This window comes from Ceratotherium simum, chromosome 21 (assembly GCF_057802395.1).
Source record: "Ceratotherium simum simum isolate JZ-2026a chromosome 21, ASM5780239v1, whole genome shotgun sequence".
NCBI classification, from domain to species: Eukaryota; Metazoa; Chordata; class Mammalia; order Perissodactyla; family Rhinocerotidae; genus Ceratotherium; species Ceratotherium simum.
This window is the reverse complement of record NC_141920.1, coordinates 45,122,178-45,140,134: the sequence shown is the minus strand read 5'-3', so window position 1 is coordinate 45,140,134 and position 17,957 is coordinate 45,122,178.

The following is a 17,957-nucleotide window of genomic DNA, read 5'->3' as shown; positions in this document are numbered from 1 at the left end:
TGGGATATTTATATCACCACAGAAAATTCTATCGAATACTGCTGCATAGTGACTGAAGCCACGAGTAGTTAAGATAGAAGAGTAAGAGACTGGGTGACCCACAGGAGGAGTGATGAGATTTGAGTCAGAAGACAGGTTGGGTTTGGGTAGAGAGAATGTCTACAGAAGGTTGTCAGGGGCCAGCCCTGGAGGCATAGTGGTTAAATTCAGCATGCTCTGCTTTGGCAGCCTGGGTTCAGTTCCCAGGTGCAGACCTACACCACTCGTCTGTCAGTGGCCAAGCTGTGGCAGCAGCTCACATACAAAAAGAGGAAGATTGGCAACAGATGTTAGCTCAGGGAGAATCTTCCTCAGCAAAAAAAAAAAAAAAAAAAAAAAGGTTGTCCGGACTCGGGGGAACCAAGCTACTCTCCCTTGCCAGGAGAGCATGAATTAAAGATCATCGCTTGCTCCTGGGTCCTCCTCCAAGCACCCAGGAAAATAGAGATCTAGCCACTAAACACCCATGTTAAATTCACATCCAGCAGCAAACAACTAACAATTAGACTAAGTCTGGTAGTGCTCAATCACTCATCTGACATTAGATGAGCATCTGGTTTGTACTGGGAGTTCAGGCTACAGAGAAAACTAAAACAGGGGTTCTGGCCTCAAAAAGCTTGCAATTTGACTAAAAAGACAAGAGATAAACAAGAAAATATGAAGATTACCAGAGTTAGCTAACTATGAGTTCTTAGCTCAGGGCCAGTCTCTGGCTGCTCTAGCCTCTTGAATAAATCTTCAAAATTCACTAAGCCACAATTTTCTCATCTGGGTAAAACAAGGATGTTGGTCCCCATCTATTAGGGAAAGTACAGCACTGTGGTTCGGCAAACGGACTTCAGAGATACATGGCTGAGGTTAAAACCCTGATCTTACCATTTACTAGCTCTACGGTCTTCAGCAACTTCAGTTGCCTGTATCCAATTTCTCCACCTGGAAGATGAGGGTTGTACAGGGCGTAGATGAAATGATACACATACAAAGCTCTGGGTCCATGGTAAGTACTCAATACCAATTACCATCATTGTTAAGCTCTGTCTTTTTGCTTGCCATACAGATTTCAAAGTGGGGGAGTGCTGTTGGGTAACTGGGGAAAGCCCTTCTTGAAGTCAAGAGTATGCAGTGCCTTTCTGCATTAGCCAGGTACAGCTATTTAATTCTACCTCCCATCTGTCCCTGAAGCAAGCCAAAGGGAATCAACTGAGGATTGCTTTCTTCCTGGGAACTACTGCTGCTTCTGACTCTCTCTCCCCCTACACAACCTGCCCCCTCTCAGATCCAGACCATCTGCACTGAGCTAAGCCTCTCTCCTTTCTCTCTCTCACCTCCCCTGATCCACACTGGGGCTTCTGACCAGCTGACAATTCACACCCAGCCTCTTATGCGAGTCACTCCTAGCTTACTCTACTTTACCTGAGAAGGTTTATCTTCTCCCAGTTCTGAGGCTGTAGGCAAGACCATAATAAACTCCCATACACACCATTTGAGGGTACATTTCTCTGCCTTCCCCATGCTGTCATCCAGGCCACAGGCAAATACCATGGCCACAGCCTATTTCTGGAGATACTCAAGGGGATGGGTCAGGCCTGGAGAGGGTCTCTGTGTTCACCAGAGTTGAACCACCTGGGAATGGTGGAAGACAATCAAATCCAGAATTAGCACTTTCTGAAAATCTAAGATCCTAAAAATTCCTCTCATGATCCCTTAAATACTTAAAGCTTAGCCCCTCAAACTTCACCCCTATATCTTCCCATCTGGAGAATTTGAATATATCTGTATAGATTTATACATTTACACATTCTACCCCCACACTCACATTAGGATTTGACATGCCCAACAAATGTTGTTGAGCCAACACAGCAAATAGTTTATACCCTTGCTACTCAAAGTGTGGTCCCTGAACCTATATCACCTGGAGTTGGTTAGAAATGTATCATCTCAGGCCTCACTCAAGACCTTCTGCATTAAAATCACATTGACAAAGTTCCCAGGTGATTCACATGCACATTAGCGTTGATTTGAGTATAGGCATTGACTCCAGACTGCCTGGGTTCAAAGCCTGGCTCTGCTACTTGCCAGCTGTGTGAACCTGGGAAAGTTACTGACTTCTCTATGCTTTAGTTTTCTAATCTGTAAAATGGGAATAATGATAGTCCTACTGCAGAGATTTATGATGAAGATCAATTCATTCACACATGCAAACCACTTAGCAAAGTATTCAGCAAACCACTTTTGCTCTTGGTAAATTTTAGTGGCTGTTGTTTTCATAGTTATTTTTACTGACCTCCCTAAACTTTGCAGAAACATGAGAAAACACTAACTCTTACTCTGCTCATGACTCCCCCTCTCTGAGCTGGATAGCTGAGGAGCTGAACTATACCAATTCCTGCAGCACAGGAGAAACAGAACTGGCCAGAAAGCCAGTTCTGGGATGAAAAAACCAACTTTCCAACCAACCAACAAGTATTTACTAAGCACTGTTTCAGACACTGGTGGCTGTCAACTCTAGTAGGCAGAATTCTAAGATGAGCCCCAAGTTTCCCACTCCATGGTAAACACACCTTGTATAATCCCCTCTCCTTCAGTATGCATATGATAGGATGATCACTCCCGTGATTAGGTTAGTTATATAAGACTCCATGGTAGTAGACTGGAGAGGGGTTAGAAGTCAGAAAGACATGTTCCTGCTGCCCTGGAAGGAAGCAAACATTTATGTTGTGAACCACCTACGGCAGCTCTACAGCAAAGAGCTGAAAGTGGCTTCTTGCTGCTAAGAGTGGTTCTTGACTGATAGGGCCTTCAGTCCTACAATCACTAGGAAATGAGTTTTTCCAACAATCAGTGAACTTGGAAGAAGACTCCAAGCCTTAGATGAGGTTGCAGCCCCAGCCAACACCTCGATTTAGGCCTGGTAAGACCCTAAGTAGAGAACTCAGCTAACCTATATCTGGACTCCTGATCTACAGAAACTGTAATATAATAAATTTGTGTTTTTCTAAGCTTCAAAACTTGTGGTAATTTGTTACACAGCAATGAAAAACTATTACAGAACCCAATCCCAGAGGTTTGCAGTCTACAATAGGTATAACAGTTACAGCAGAAAATCATCAAGGATATAGGTTCCTTAGCTCTTTCTGTTCCACTTTATCACATGACTTGTGTCTTCATACATGGCTTATCCTCATGGTCCTAGATGGCTGCTTAATCTCCAGTCATCCTATCTACATTCCAGACACAGGAAAAAGGAAAGAGGAAATGGCCAAAGAGGCATTCCCTGGCCATCTTTCTCCCACTTTAAGGGGCAATTCTAGAAGTCCTACCTAACAGCTCCTGCTTGTTTCTCAACACTCAGAACTTACTCACATAGTCACACCTAGCCGGAAGAAGGTTGGGAAAAGTAGCTGGGTACAATTGCTGCTCTTAAAAACAAATACCCATTCATGAGGGGTAAACTAGAAATAGAGGGGAAACTCTCAGTAAACTAGAAATAGAGGGGAACTTTCTCAATGTGATAAAGAATATCTGCAAAGAACCCATGGCTAACATTATACTTAATAGTGAGAAACTCAAATCTTTCCACTAAGAACAGGTACAAGGTAAGGATATTCCTCCTCACCACTACTTTCACCATCGTGCTGGAAGTTCTAGCTCTTGTAATAATACAAGAAAAGGAAATAAAAGGTATACAAATTGGGAAGGAATCTTTGTTCACAGATGACATGATCACCTATGCAGAAAATCTGAAAGAATTGACAAAAAAACTCCTGGAACTAATAAGCAATTATGGCAAGGTTGGAGGATATAAGAGGTCATTGCTTTCCTATACATTAACAACAAACAGGTGGAATTTGAAATTAAAAGCACAACACCATTTACATAAACACCTCCAAAACGTGAAATACTTAGGTATAAATCTAACAAAATATGTATAAGATCTATATGAAGAAAACTGCAAAACTCTGATGAAGAAAATCAAAGAAGAACTAAATAAATGGAGAGATATTCCATGTTCATGGATAGGAAGACTCAATATTGTCAAGAAGTCAGTTCTTCCCAACTTGATCTGTAAACTCAATGCAATCCCAATCAAAATCCCAGAAAGATTTTTTTTGTAGATGTCGACAAATTAATTCTAAAGTTTATATGGAGAGGCAGAAGACCTATAATAGCCAACACAACATTAAAGGAGAAGAACAAAGTTGGAGGACTGACACTACTCAACTTCAAGACTTATTATAAAACAATAGTAATCAAAACAGTGTGGTATCAGTGAAATAATAGGTAGATATATCTATTATATATAGAGAGATGTAGATAGATAGATAGGTATACAGAACAAATAGATCAAGGGAACAGAATAGAGAGCCCCAAAATTGACCAACATAAATATAGTCATCTGATCTTTGGCAAAGGAGCAAAGACAATACAATAAAGCAAAGATAATCTTTTCAACAAATGGTGCAGGAACAACTGGATATCAATATGCAAAAAATAAAAAAAAAAAAAGCATCTAGACACCGACCTTAAATCTTTCACAAAAAGTAACTCAAAATGGATCACAGACCTAACTGTAAAATGCAAAACTATAAAACTCCTAGAAGATAACATTGGAGAAAACCTAATGATCTTGAGTATGATGATGCTTTTTTAGATACAATGCCAAAGTCATGATCCATTAAAGAAATAATTGATAAGCTAGAATTCATTAAAATTTAAAAACTTCTGCTCTGTGAAAGACACTGTCAAAAGAATGAGAAGCCAAGTCACAGACTGGGAGAAAATATTTGCAAAAGACACATCTGATAAAGGAGTATTATCCAAAATATAAAAAGAACTCTTAAAAGTCAACAATAAGAAAATGAGCAACCCGATCAAAAAATGGACAAAATGTCTTAACAGACACCTCACCAAAGAAGTTATATAGATGGCAAATAAGCATATGAAAATATGCTCCACGTCATATGTCATTGGAGAAATGCAAATTAAAACAACGATGAGCTACACCTAATAGAATGGCCAAAATGTGGAACACTGACACCACCAAATACTGGCAAGGAGTAGTAGGAACAGGAACTCTCATTCATTTCTGGTTGGAGTTCAAAGACGTTTGAAAGACATTTTAGCAGTTTCTTACAAAATTAAACATACTCTTACCATATAATCCAGCAATCACAATGCTCAGTATTTACCCAAAGGAATTGAAAACATGTCCACAGAAAAGCCTGCACACAGATATTTATAGCAGCTTTATTAATAATTGCCAAAACTTGGAAGCAACCAAAATGTTCTTCAGTAGGTGAATGGGTGAATAAACTGTGGTACATCCAGACAATGGAATATTATTCAGCACTAAAAAGAAATGAGCTATCAAGCCATGAAAAGAAATAGAGGAAACTTAAACACATATTACTAAGTGAAAGAAGCCAATCTGAAAAGTCTGTATAATGTACACATACTGTATGATTCCAACTATATGACGTTCTGGAAAAGGCAAAACTGTGGAGACAGTAAAAAATCAATGCTTGCCCAGCACTGGGGGGTGAGGGGAGAGATTAATAGGCAGAACACAGAGTGTTTTTAGGGCAGTGAAAATACTCTGTATGATAATATAATGATAGATATATGTCATTATACATTTGTTCAAACCCGTAGGATGTACAACACCAAGAGTGAACCCTAATGGAAACTATGGGCTTTGGGTGATTATCATGTATCAATGTAGGTTCGTCAGTTGTGAAAAATGTATCACTCTGATGGGGGATGTTGATTGTAGGGGAGGCTATGCATGTGTGGGGGCATGGGGCATATGGGAAATTTCTATATCTTCCCCTCAACGCTGTGAACTTTAAACTGCTCTAAACAAATAAAGTGTTAAAAAAAAACGACAACAAGGGACTTTGATGAAGACAGGAAACATGGATTTGGGTAGGTGTATTAGTTTTCTATTGCTATAAAACAAATTACCACAAACATAATGGCTCGTAGTGTTTATACTGGTATAACTTTAAAATATTGTGGGTCCGCCGTGTATGTCATGGGGATTCACTGCATTACATGAGAGATTCTTCCACAGATCTTTCCTGGATCACTCCATCTCTATTTTTGGCTTCTTTTGAGATGATCGAGGGGATTCATAAGCCACAAATCTAATCTCTTCAGAGAATCCTACATGTGACTGAATACTGTGCTCTTTTCTTTCTTCTGAAGCACTAGCAAAAGGTTGTCCAGCTACACTTTGATTTCTCTCCAGAGAACACTTTCCTGACAATGGATCTTTTAATTTTAGTTTTCTTTAAATATTCACCTCTTTTTGGAGGAATTTGCCATTGTATTTGGCCCAGTAAGAGGTAACAATTATATCTACTCTGGAAGCTGAAGGGGACAAGATCCTCCATTTCCCCACCTTTTGCAACCTGCATAGTCTAAAAATTTCCCAAATTATCAGGTCCTTGTTCCTTTTTGTTTAACAATTCTTCCTTCAATTTATCTCTTTCTTCTCACATTTTACTATAACAGGAAGAAGGAACTAGGCTACACTTTTAATACTTTGCTTGGAAATCTCTTCAGCTAAATATCTAAGTTTATCACTTACAAGTTCTGCTTTCCACACAGCTGTAAGACAAGACTCAGCTAAGTTTTCGGTCACTATATAACAAGGCTCTTCTTTTCTTCAGTTTCCAATAAGATGTTCTTCATTCCCTTCTGAGCCTTCACCAGAATCATCTTTATAATGTTCCTATTTCCACCAATGTTCTGTTTATAACAATATAGGTATTACGTAAGACAGTATAGGCTTTCTCTATAATGCTCCTTGCTTTCTCCTGGGCCCTCACAGGTAAAGTCTTAAACAACCGTATTTCTACTGACAGTCTGTTCAAGGCAGTCTTGACATTTTCTATCATGGTCCTCAAAATTCTTCCAGCCTTTACCCATTAACCAACCCCAAAGCCACTTCCACATTCTTAAGTATTTGTTACAGCAGCAACCCATTTCCAGGTACCAAAATCTATATGAATTTCCCACTGCTGCTGTAATAAATTACCACAAATTTAGTGGCTTAAAACAACACAAATTTACTCTCTCATATTTCTGGTGGTGAGAAGTCTAAAATCAACAGGTGAGTAAAGCTGCATTCCTTCTGGAGGCTTCAAGGTAGAATCCATTTCTTGCCTTTTTCAGCTTTTAGAGGCTGCCTGCATTCCTTGTCTCATGGCTCCCTTCCTCATATCACTCCAACGTCTTGCTTCAGCATATCTCTAACTACTCACCCTGCTTCCCTCTTATAAGAACGCTTGTGATTATCCTGGGCTCATCCACCTCAAGATCCTAACTTAATCACATCTGTAAAGTTTCTTTTATCACATAAAGTAATATATTCACAGGTTCCAGAGATTAGGAATGTGGACGTCTGTGGTGGGTCATGATTCAGCTGACCACAAGATTGTAATGGTAAATATATGACATTAGGCATTTGCCAAAACCCACAGAACTTTACAGCACAAAGAATACACTTTAATGTATGCAAATTTTATTTTATTTTATTTTGTATTGATTTTTTTTGTGAGGAAGATCAGCCCTGAGCTAACATCCGATGCCAATCCTCCTCTTCCTGCCGAGTAAGATTGGCCTTGGGCTAACATCCATGCCCATCTTCCTCTACTTTATATGGGACGCTGCCACAGCGTGGCTTGACAAGTGGTGCGTCGTGCACTCCCGGGATCCGAACCTGCGAACCCCGGACCGCCCAAGCAGAGCGCGAGCAGTTAACCGCTGCGCCACGGGTCCTGCCGCTAATGTATGCAAATTTTATAAAAAACATTTAAGATGTCAAGAGATGCCAGGATGGAATGCAGAATGTGATAAAATAATCTAACTGTATTATAAATGTATGAAACAACGTCACTGAAGAGGGTAGAGGAGAAAGGTGCTTACCTAAAGAGCTTTGGAATTAAAAAGAGAACCAGGGCTCCTTGAAAAAATGGCTGATTCTAGGACTGGGGCAGGAAATATACAAAATATGCCTGGAGTATTTTGTACCACCCAAAAGTAAGGAAGTGTTCAAAAAAAAATAAAATTAAAAACCCACAATGATAGGGTTGCGTCAAAGGGATGCAGGAGCCAACTGAAGAGCTTCCAGTGGCAAAGCTGGCACAGTTTGAGGAATAAAATAAATAACTATTGGGTTATAGCCGAAAGTATTAAATAAATATCCATAGCGATGTAAATAAATGATTGAATAAATTAAAATTAGCAGAGGAAAGATGAATCTCTGTGCAGAAGAATTCCAAATAATTTATGTAGATACTCTGCCCTCAAGGAGATAGAGCATGACTGCCCACTCCTTGAGTGAGTACTACACATAGTGACTTCCTTCCTAAGAGAGAAAGAGGGGGAAAGAGGAACCTGACAGTGGAGAGACCTGACAACACTACCTCAGCCAGGTGATCAAGGTCCACATCAACAGTGATAGGCAATTTTCATAGTATGCACCCTTGATATGATGAGAGGAAAATGGCACTGTACCTCTTGTGGTCTTCCAAGAACACATCACTCCAGGCTAATTATAAGGGGAAAAAGATCAGACAAATTCCAATAGAGGGGCATTCTCCAAACTGTCAAGGTCATCAAAAATAAGGAAAATCTGAGAAACTATCGCAACCAAGAGAAGCCTAAAGAGACATGATGACTAAATGTAATATGGTATTTTGGAAGAGATCCTGGAATAGAAAAAGGACCTTAGGTTAAAACTAAGGAAGTCTGAATAAAGTATGGACTTTAGTTAATAATAATGTATATACATTGGTTCATTATTGTAACAAATGTACCAATAGTAAATATCGATAACAGGGAAACTGGGTTTGGGGTATACGGGAACTTTGTACTACCTTTGCAATTTTCCTGTAAACTTAAAACCACTATGAAGTTGAAATTTTATTTAAAAAAATAATAAGGAGGCATTAACGTGTTTAGATTGGGTAAAATTCCATGATAGTCCTGGGGCTTGGGAAAACAGTATTGTTGGATTGGAAGTAGAAATGGCTGAAAAGTCCAGGAAATCACCCAGAAGCCACTGTGGTCAGCTAGGTCTAAAATAGTGATGGCCTTGACTAGGGTCCGTGAGGACAGTCAGGAGGTTATGAATCCCTGGATTTTACCCGCAGCACCACTGAGCATTATTATGAAATCCACGGGACCACACCTCACTTTGGATACTGGGCTCTTTGGTTAGATGGATTAAAATGGCTGTGAGATTCAAGCTAAAAACAAATACCAGGGTGAACAGCCCTTCAAAAAACAAGCTCTAATCATTCAAAGGTCTATGGTTTTATGAACTTAGAAACTTGGTGTCAATAGATGCTCCCAAAAGAAGACCATGAGTTGAATAGCTAAGAGCTTAGAACAGATAACCTGAGATTTCACCCAACTCTCAAACCCTCTTTACTGTAACTCTAGCTTGTAACATTCTTCCTAAATAATATTCTTCACCCCTCTCATAAAACATGTCCAAGGCTGCTTCTGAAAGAGACTTAAAAACCCCAGCAAAGCAAGTTTTGGTCAAATCATTTGGCTTTAGTGTTTGACTCCCCAGCAGAAATCCAGGTCAGTCAATCAGAATGCAATTTGTTGAAAGCCTGCCTTTTGGACATAAGCATCAGCCAACGCAGGGAGAGAGAAAAGAAATATGAGGCATGATGGTGGCGCCTTGCATTTACAGAATGGAGCAGCCAGACACTTGGCTAAGATAGGGTATTTTGAAGTAAACATATGAAATTGAGCAGTTTCCTGGTTTCTGTCAACTGAAGATTAGGAGGCAGAAGTTAAATGCAGGCATTTTTCCCTCCACAAGAGAAATGCAGTGTGGAGAAAGCTCTTTGTAAAGCCTTCACTGGATGGCTGTGATTTACTGACAGAATTCCCCGCACCTAGAAAACAGAAAGAACTTCTGGCCATATTAATTGGGCATAAAGCTCTGATAATCTCCAGCTCAAGAAATTCACAGCCTCCAAAAAAACCAACCAAACGAACCACGTGAAGAGTAGAGATCAGCAATGAAATGAACACATTACATGGCAGGGGGGAAGGAGAAAGCAATGGTGGGATGTGGCTATTTTAGTTTTTATTTTGTTTGACTGGTTGTTTTGTTGTTCGGTTTTGGTTTTGTCTTGTGTAATTTTTAGGCATTTCTCTTATTTCTCTAACCAAGCTGTAAGCCTCTTGAAGGACGGTCCTGTGGATCTTCCGTGTGATTACCTCAGCCCAAGCACAGGGTCTCACTCACCAAGAGGCGCTCCATAAACCTAAGTCAGTAATGGCTGAGGGGGCTCAATTTGGCAGTTTACAGGACACAATGACTTTGCCAATAGCCTCCCCTGCAGGACTGGTGGAGTGTGTGTCCCTTGGGTCTAGGTGGAAAACAAGAAACAAAGAAAAGTCTTTAGACCATGGATTTCTCTTCAAGTGAGAGCCAACAGCCCAAGGCAGCCCTGATCCTTCTCCCGGTGGCGGGACGAGGCGGGGGATGCACTTTGCCCCAGCCCAGGTGGTCTCATCCTAATCAAACCACGTCTGCGTTTTTTGTAGCTCACGGAGCCAATTACCACAGAAATACGGAGGAAGGGGCCGAAGCTGTTTCAGTTTGATGTGACACAGAAAATGCCAATCTTTGACCTTTCTCTTTAAAAAAAGAAAAAGAAAAAGAAAAATTACCTGCATCTGTGTATAAATAGTTACAGAATAATTACATACTTCCCCAAAGAAAGGGAACAAGCAGCAGGCAAATGCAGACAATTTCTTGGTTCATCTCTCTTCTGTTTTGGTTCACAAGGCAGCCCTGAACCCTCCCACCTATACTTCTGGTGTCTGGCCTGTCAAGAAAAACTCATCTACGTGCTGCCTGCAATTTTGCTGTTGGAGGTTTAAGTGCTGCTAAAGATAAGGCCATCCATCACAGTGCACTAGAGAGAGCCTTCTGTTCGCCAAAATCCAGGGACTGGAAGATACCATTTATGTTTTCATGTAAATGACTGCATCAAATGCTTCCTGTCCAATTCTGGAGCCAGGCAGCTCTTACGCATCATAGCAGGGTAGTGGGACCTCTAGAAGATTCCATGATGTAACCTCTCCTAGGAGCCAGGTTCTTTTCGGTACACAAACCAGGTTCTTTTCAGTTCTGGGGAAACTTACAATGCTTTAGAGCTGTGACTATTTGCCCCAAATCTCCGCATTGGTGTCCACTTGTGGCTGCCTGACTTGTGGCTGGGAGAGGGGGGCGTGGCCCCAGTAGTGGGGACTAGTGACATAGATCTCATTTGTCGTTATTTTACATACTGAGGGGTTCCTGGCCGTTCCAGCCCAATTTATTCCTTCGGCCTTGTGCTTAGATGACCCAAGAAGCATCTTACTTTATCATCCTGACGACTCCTCTTTATTCTTTGATTTAGATGAACCAGGACCAATAATAAAAAGGTTTTGTATTGATAAATAATACACAAATGTGCGTGGTCACATTTAGTGCACACTACCTAGGTGGACAGAAAAACATAGACCTAGCTTCTGGAGACTTTAAACCAAGCCTCCCAAATAAAAATCATCTTCTTAAAAGCACCAATTTTCTAACAAGGAATGGTGAAGGGTGACCCTGTTTGTTGTTCTCTCACCCTGCATGCCATTAGTAGGTGTTAATGATGTAAAATATTCCACGGAGGGTCTAGCTCTCCACAGAGAAAGTGAGGGAATGAAGGAACTCACACAACAGTCAGCTTCATTGGGCATGGAGTCGCTGTGTCACTACGATACGGTACGAAGTGATTGATAGTCATAATAGTAAACACGGGTCATCAAAGGAAGTTAAACCATGGAGATGCTCTGCTTAAGAGTCTCACCTACTTTAGGAAAGCTTCTCTCCAAAGAGCTCAAAAATGTTCATGACATAAAAGTTGCCTTGACATTTAAAGACATATACGAAAAATGCATTTACATGGAATGCCGTACTCGCAGAGAACACAGCATAAACAAGGTGTCACTGTGTTCGTGTTTATTTTTTAAATCAGTGAATAAAAATCATCTGTTGAACAATACAAAATATGCACCATAGTAATGACCTCCGCATCAGATAGAATCCCTGAGAATCTCCCCGCGACAGCTTCTACTCCATATACATCAAAGGACATCTACCACTCAACCACGGGTTAAGCAACCTGCAAGCTAGAGTCCTTTGAAAGTTATCCTCCAAGCCCACTCCTGGCAAAATGCACACACCAACGCTGGCCAGGTGGCATGAGAAAAGTGAAGTTCCCCAGACCCATGCAGGCGGCTCACCTGCCCAATTCGAGCAGGGTGGGAAAGCTGCATTGCTCATTAATGCTTAGTAACAGTTGCTCCCACCTGTACACAGGTAGAATAGCTGTTGGCACGATCTCCATTCTTAACTCCTGCCTGGCCCTCATCGACCTGAGCTCATGGGGTTGGACTCAGAGGATTATACATAGTCTCCATGGAGCAGCTTCTGACACTCCATGATGCCTCCTCACTCGCCCACCCAATTAAGAGGCCACCACCTTCCTAGACACTGTACACGTGATTCTATGAAGAAGGTAGAAACCGATAGATCAACCAAAGTGAGGAAGACATTAGCAGGCGCAAACGTAAAGAATTCTAGTCCATTTCGCTTAAAGATGGTAGGGTTAATGGTCCATTTTGTTCTTATAAAGAATTTGTCACACTCAGCCAGTCCAATCTGCTCTTCTCCTGTGACACCTACAGACCCTGGCCACTTCCATTCCAAGCTGTGTTATCTGGTCCTTGGACTGTTCCAACAGTCTTCCCTGCTTCCACTCTTTCTTCCTACAGCCCATTCTCCATAGAGCAGCCAGTGATCTTTTTAAAGCAGAAATTAGACCCATCACTCCCCCGTCTTAAGCCTCCAAAGGCGTCCCATCATTTAGAATTAAATCCAAAATTTTTGCCGTGGCCTGAAAGATCCTACCTGATCTGGCCCTTGCCTGCCTTTCAACACATCTCTTATCATTCTCGCTTTGTTCACACTGTTCCAGCCACGTTGGCCTCCTTGCCAGGCAGGCCTTGGACACATCAAGCCTGTTCCCACCTCAAGACCTTTACCATTGTCGTCTCCACTGCCTGGATGCCCAGGTAGTTCCACGGCTGAATTCTTTTCACCATTCAGTTCTTCACTGAACTATCACCTACTCAAAGAGGACCTCCCTGTTTACCTTAGCCAAAAAATAGCCCTTTCCCACCCATCACCCTCTACTACATAATTTTCTTCTGTTTACTTTGTAGCATGTAATTGTTCCAGTAATTATCTTGCTTATCTGGCTTTTACTTGTTTTTTTTTTAGTCATCCTCCTAAAACGTAAAATCCTTGAGGTCACGATTTTGTTTGGTGTTCTGCATCACCAAAATCCAGTACAGTGCTTAGTACATCATATATGCTTAATAAGTATCTATTGAACAAATTAACCAATTTTTTTAGACTCCAGAAGACATGTCATTTGAGCAGTTGCATCAGCTGCCATTTTGTTTCAAGAGGATTAATTGAGCTATAATTTGGCCTAAGGTTTATTTGGTCTAGTAATAGTTTACCAAATTGGGCCAAATCTGAAAGAAAAGAAATCAAAGTTTCAAAGTCAAAATCTTTTCTCATTCCTCTCTTCCCCTTTAGATACATTCCTCTCTTCCTCCCTAAACCTGAATTTGCTTAAACATTGAAGTACAGCATTTGGTTGGCCAGACCCAAGCACGTAGCATCAGGTTCATTACAGCTACATGTATTTCTTGTCCTCAGCATTTGCTGAAGCAGCAGTTCTCAAAATTCAGCATCATCAGAATGACCTGGAGGGCTTGCTGAAACACACATTACTGGGCCCAATGGTGTACTGGAGGGATTCATAACAGCTCAGGAGAGTCAATTGTTAAAGTTTCAGGAAATTTGCAAGCCAGTTGTGAAACACAGCTATCATTAAAAAGTAAATCATAAAAATGTATAATGAAAGAAATTATGTTTTTTAAAAATTACATTAAAAGCATTTCCTAGTTATTTCACAACATGTTTCCAGCATGTCTGCTCTTGAGGATATTTGTCTATTGTGTCTGTGTGACGGAAACAGCGTGTAATGGTGTGCTGTTGCATACCTCTTCCTGACTCCTTGTTCAGCGCTGTCGTGTGGCTTGAAACCAGCCATGGCAGAAGTATTGACACCACAGAAATGGGCAAATGTTACAATTCCCGTTTGTTATTTAGTTGATTGTTTAGACTTAAGAAAGTGATGGAGAACATTTTAACAATACAGATTAAACTTAAAAATATGTCAGCCTTTAGCTATTACATTGTGAATAGCAAAAAAAAAAAAAAAATTGAGGAAATAGTCTTCCAATATTTGAAAACTATTATCTGATTCAGGAAACAAGTTGCTCATGTCATTGACAAGCAAGTGACATTCTGACATAACATACATCTTTATTTGTTTCACTTTCGTCTTACTCCTTAATATAAACAAAAATATCACCAACATTCAAGATGGAACTACACTCATTCCTCATTTGCAACCACAGGTTGTGTCTGATACATGAGCTTGGCAAAAACTAATGAAAGCATTCTGTGAAAATCAATTTGCTACATGAAATTTATAATAAGGAATATTGAGTATTTTTATTATTATTTGTGAATTGTGTGCTACACATCTTATATATCAGGGAAATTTATGATAAACATATGTATATACATATTCATTCTTTTCAGAGAGCCAGTTATTAAACATTTGCCAGTGCACCACCAGCTGGGCCCTACCCCTAGAGCTCCAGACCCACTAAGACTGAGGCAAGGCCCAAGAATTTGCATTTCTAAAGTGTTCCCAGGGGTTCTAGTCCTGCTGTTCTGGAGACCACTCCAGAGAATGTCTGACTTAAAAGAAAATGAAGCTTCCATCGTGGTCTTCCTATTGATTAGCAGACTATACGCTTCACTGCACTCAGTCACCAGATATGTTATCAAACAAATATTGACTTTTGTTGCAGGAGACATTACAAGTTAATTCAAGAAGTCAATATTTGCTCATGGATAATAAATCTTGAGGCAAAATAAAGAGAGGCACTAACTCCATGTAGCTGGTGGCCAGCTTGGCATTGTGACATAAGGGAGTTCGAAGACCCCATCAGTCAACAGCTTACCCTCCGTTAGCCTGCCACGTCACCAAAACTCCCACTATTAGAATCAATCCAGAAAGGTCTTGCTAAAGTGCAAATATTTTGTCTGGGAGAGTAGAGATAGTAACCAACTAAAACATTATCCTCTGTAAAACCATCTGCTTTGTTCCCAAACTAAGGTCGGGTATCCCTCCTTCCCCACATTTACACTTGCTTCTTGTAGAAACTGGCTCCTTCAGTTAACTGGTTCCCCTTTCCTTACGGACCTTGGATTCACAGAACTACGTTAATCATAACGCTGGTACTAAGAGAGCAGGACCCTGGAGATGCACAGCCTGGGTTAGAATTCCAGCTCAGCTTTGTGATGTTGGCTAATCACTTGACCTCTCTGGCCTCAGTTTCCTCATGGAAATGGAAATAATAATAATACCTACCATAAAAGGTTGTTTTGAGAATTCAGTAAGTTGATGATATTTATAAAGTGCTTAGAACAATACCTGGCATACAAATAAGTGTTAACTAGATCAATAACTCATTTTTGTAATTGGTATGGACATTTTGATTTATATTATTATAATTTATATTATTTTAATAATTCACAGGTGTGAATACACCATGAACACAAGACCCAAAATATTGACACTAATTTACATCTACCTATATGCTTCTCCCCCATTCTATCCCCTACCTCTGCACAATCAACGTAACCACAGATTTAACATTTACTTTACATGTAGTTTTAACACATATGTATTTCTAAAAATACGTTTGCTATTTTAGTTATTTTTAATTTTACTAAAAGTATGTCATGGTGTATGCAATTTTGTGGGACTTTTTAAAATTCAATATTACATTGTCGTAGGTAGCTGTAGTTTAACTGTTTAGTACTTTTTTGGAGTGGGCTCCATCACTCCTAATCAATGCTCTAAAAATTTCCAAGTTTGAAAAAGTGTCCAAATTGGGAAGACCCAACTGGAAATTGCGGTCAAGATTCTGGTGCTTGTACCCTTACAGAAAAGAGCAGTCTGGATGGGACAGACTCATGCAGTTGTCTTGTATGTCTTACTTTTCCACTTAGGTCTGCAAATGATGTCCACATCAGGGGTTGTCACACATGGAACAGCTGCTGGACAAAATGAGCCTAGACCAACCCTGGCAGACCTTGTTCTCCTCATCCTCACATGAGCTCCCCTGCTCAGCCCTGTTCCTGGCATGGACAGCTCACTGAGGCCGTCCCAGGGTGGGATGGAGGCCAGTAGAGGGTGAGAGGGGCAGGGCAGGGCAGGAGCATGCTCAGGGAGGGCAAAGGAGAATAGTGAGCCACACGGTGGGTGGGTGGGGGGTGGGATCTCTGGACAGCATGAAAGTCCCTGGTCCCTGAGAAGAAAGGGGTCTGGGGAGGAAGGTTGAGATGGTGTAAGACAAACTCTGCATTGATCACAGTCTTGTCTCACGGTGATTCTGGAAAGAAAAAGCAGTGGTTAGATTTATTTTGACAGCATCCTCAAATGCATTTGGAGATACATCTTTCACAACACCTCTAGAATCACAAACTGCCTAAAATTACTATTTTTTCTTTCAAGCCAAGAAGACCTGGGAAATTCACAGAGAATATGTTTTGGTCCTCAATAAGGGTCTTCGATAGAGACATCGAATGATCCTTGGGACTCCGTAGGGCTGGGAAAACAGCCCTGAATCCCAGATGCCTCCTCGGAAGCTGATCGACGTGCCCTCACCGGAAAGGTGACATCTCTAAGGAGGCTGATCATTGGGGAGCACAGAGACTCACCATTTTCAGGCTTGAGGACAAGACAAGCACCAGCTCCTTCTCGTATTAAATTGTGTTTTTGAAGCTTGATCTACCAAGGTTTTTTAGCGTTCTCTGAGCCCCCATCAGGAGTCCTCCACAGGCAAACACTAGCAGCCCTGGGTGGCAGAGGACAGGGTCTCTAAATGTCAAACGGTAAGGGAAGGTGGGGAGGGGCAGGGAGGGCAGGAGAGAAGGTTGAGCTGGACCCCGAGTAAAGGGGAACAGCAGAACTTCCAGTGAGGGGCCTCCACCAGGACCCCGCCCTCGCCTCGGTGCTGACCATTCCTACGGTTTCTACCCAAATTCAGCGTGAGCAAGAAGGGAGGAGGCAGGCGACCGCCACCAACGACCCTGTGACCTTGGGCAGCTCAGTGAAGCGCTGGAGTCACTCTTGTCATTGGTAAAATGAGCGGGCTGGACCAGGTGGCTTACAACATCTCCATCAAGGCTCTCTCCAATTTTCTGTTTAAAGCCAAATTCATCACCCACCTGTGTGTGCACGCGCACACGCCAGACTCTCTATTTCTAGTCCTATCAACATGCACCTGACCACCTGGGCTAGAAAGTTCTGTGTTACTCTCACTACTTCTCTATTAACTTAATTATACTTCTCTATTAACCTCACCATCAAAGTGGCATTGAACACTTTCTAATAATAATGATGATGTTAATAATAATAGCTTTTATAGAAATAACATATGCAGTGTATCTGTAATAGTATATACAATTATATAGTAGTTCGTATATAATAATATATATTATTAAATATATTACACACAATATATACCATAATATATTATACATAACAATATATTATTTTAAATAATATATGTTATAATAGTAGTATTTATTATAATACTTGCATATACGATTGTTATATATTGTACACATTATATATACACACTATAATGTATGTACTATATAATATAGACTATATATTCTATAC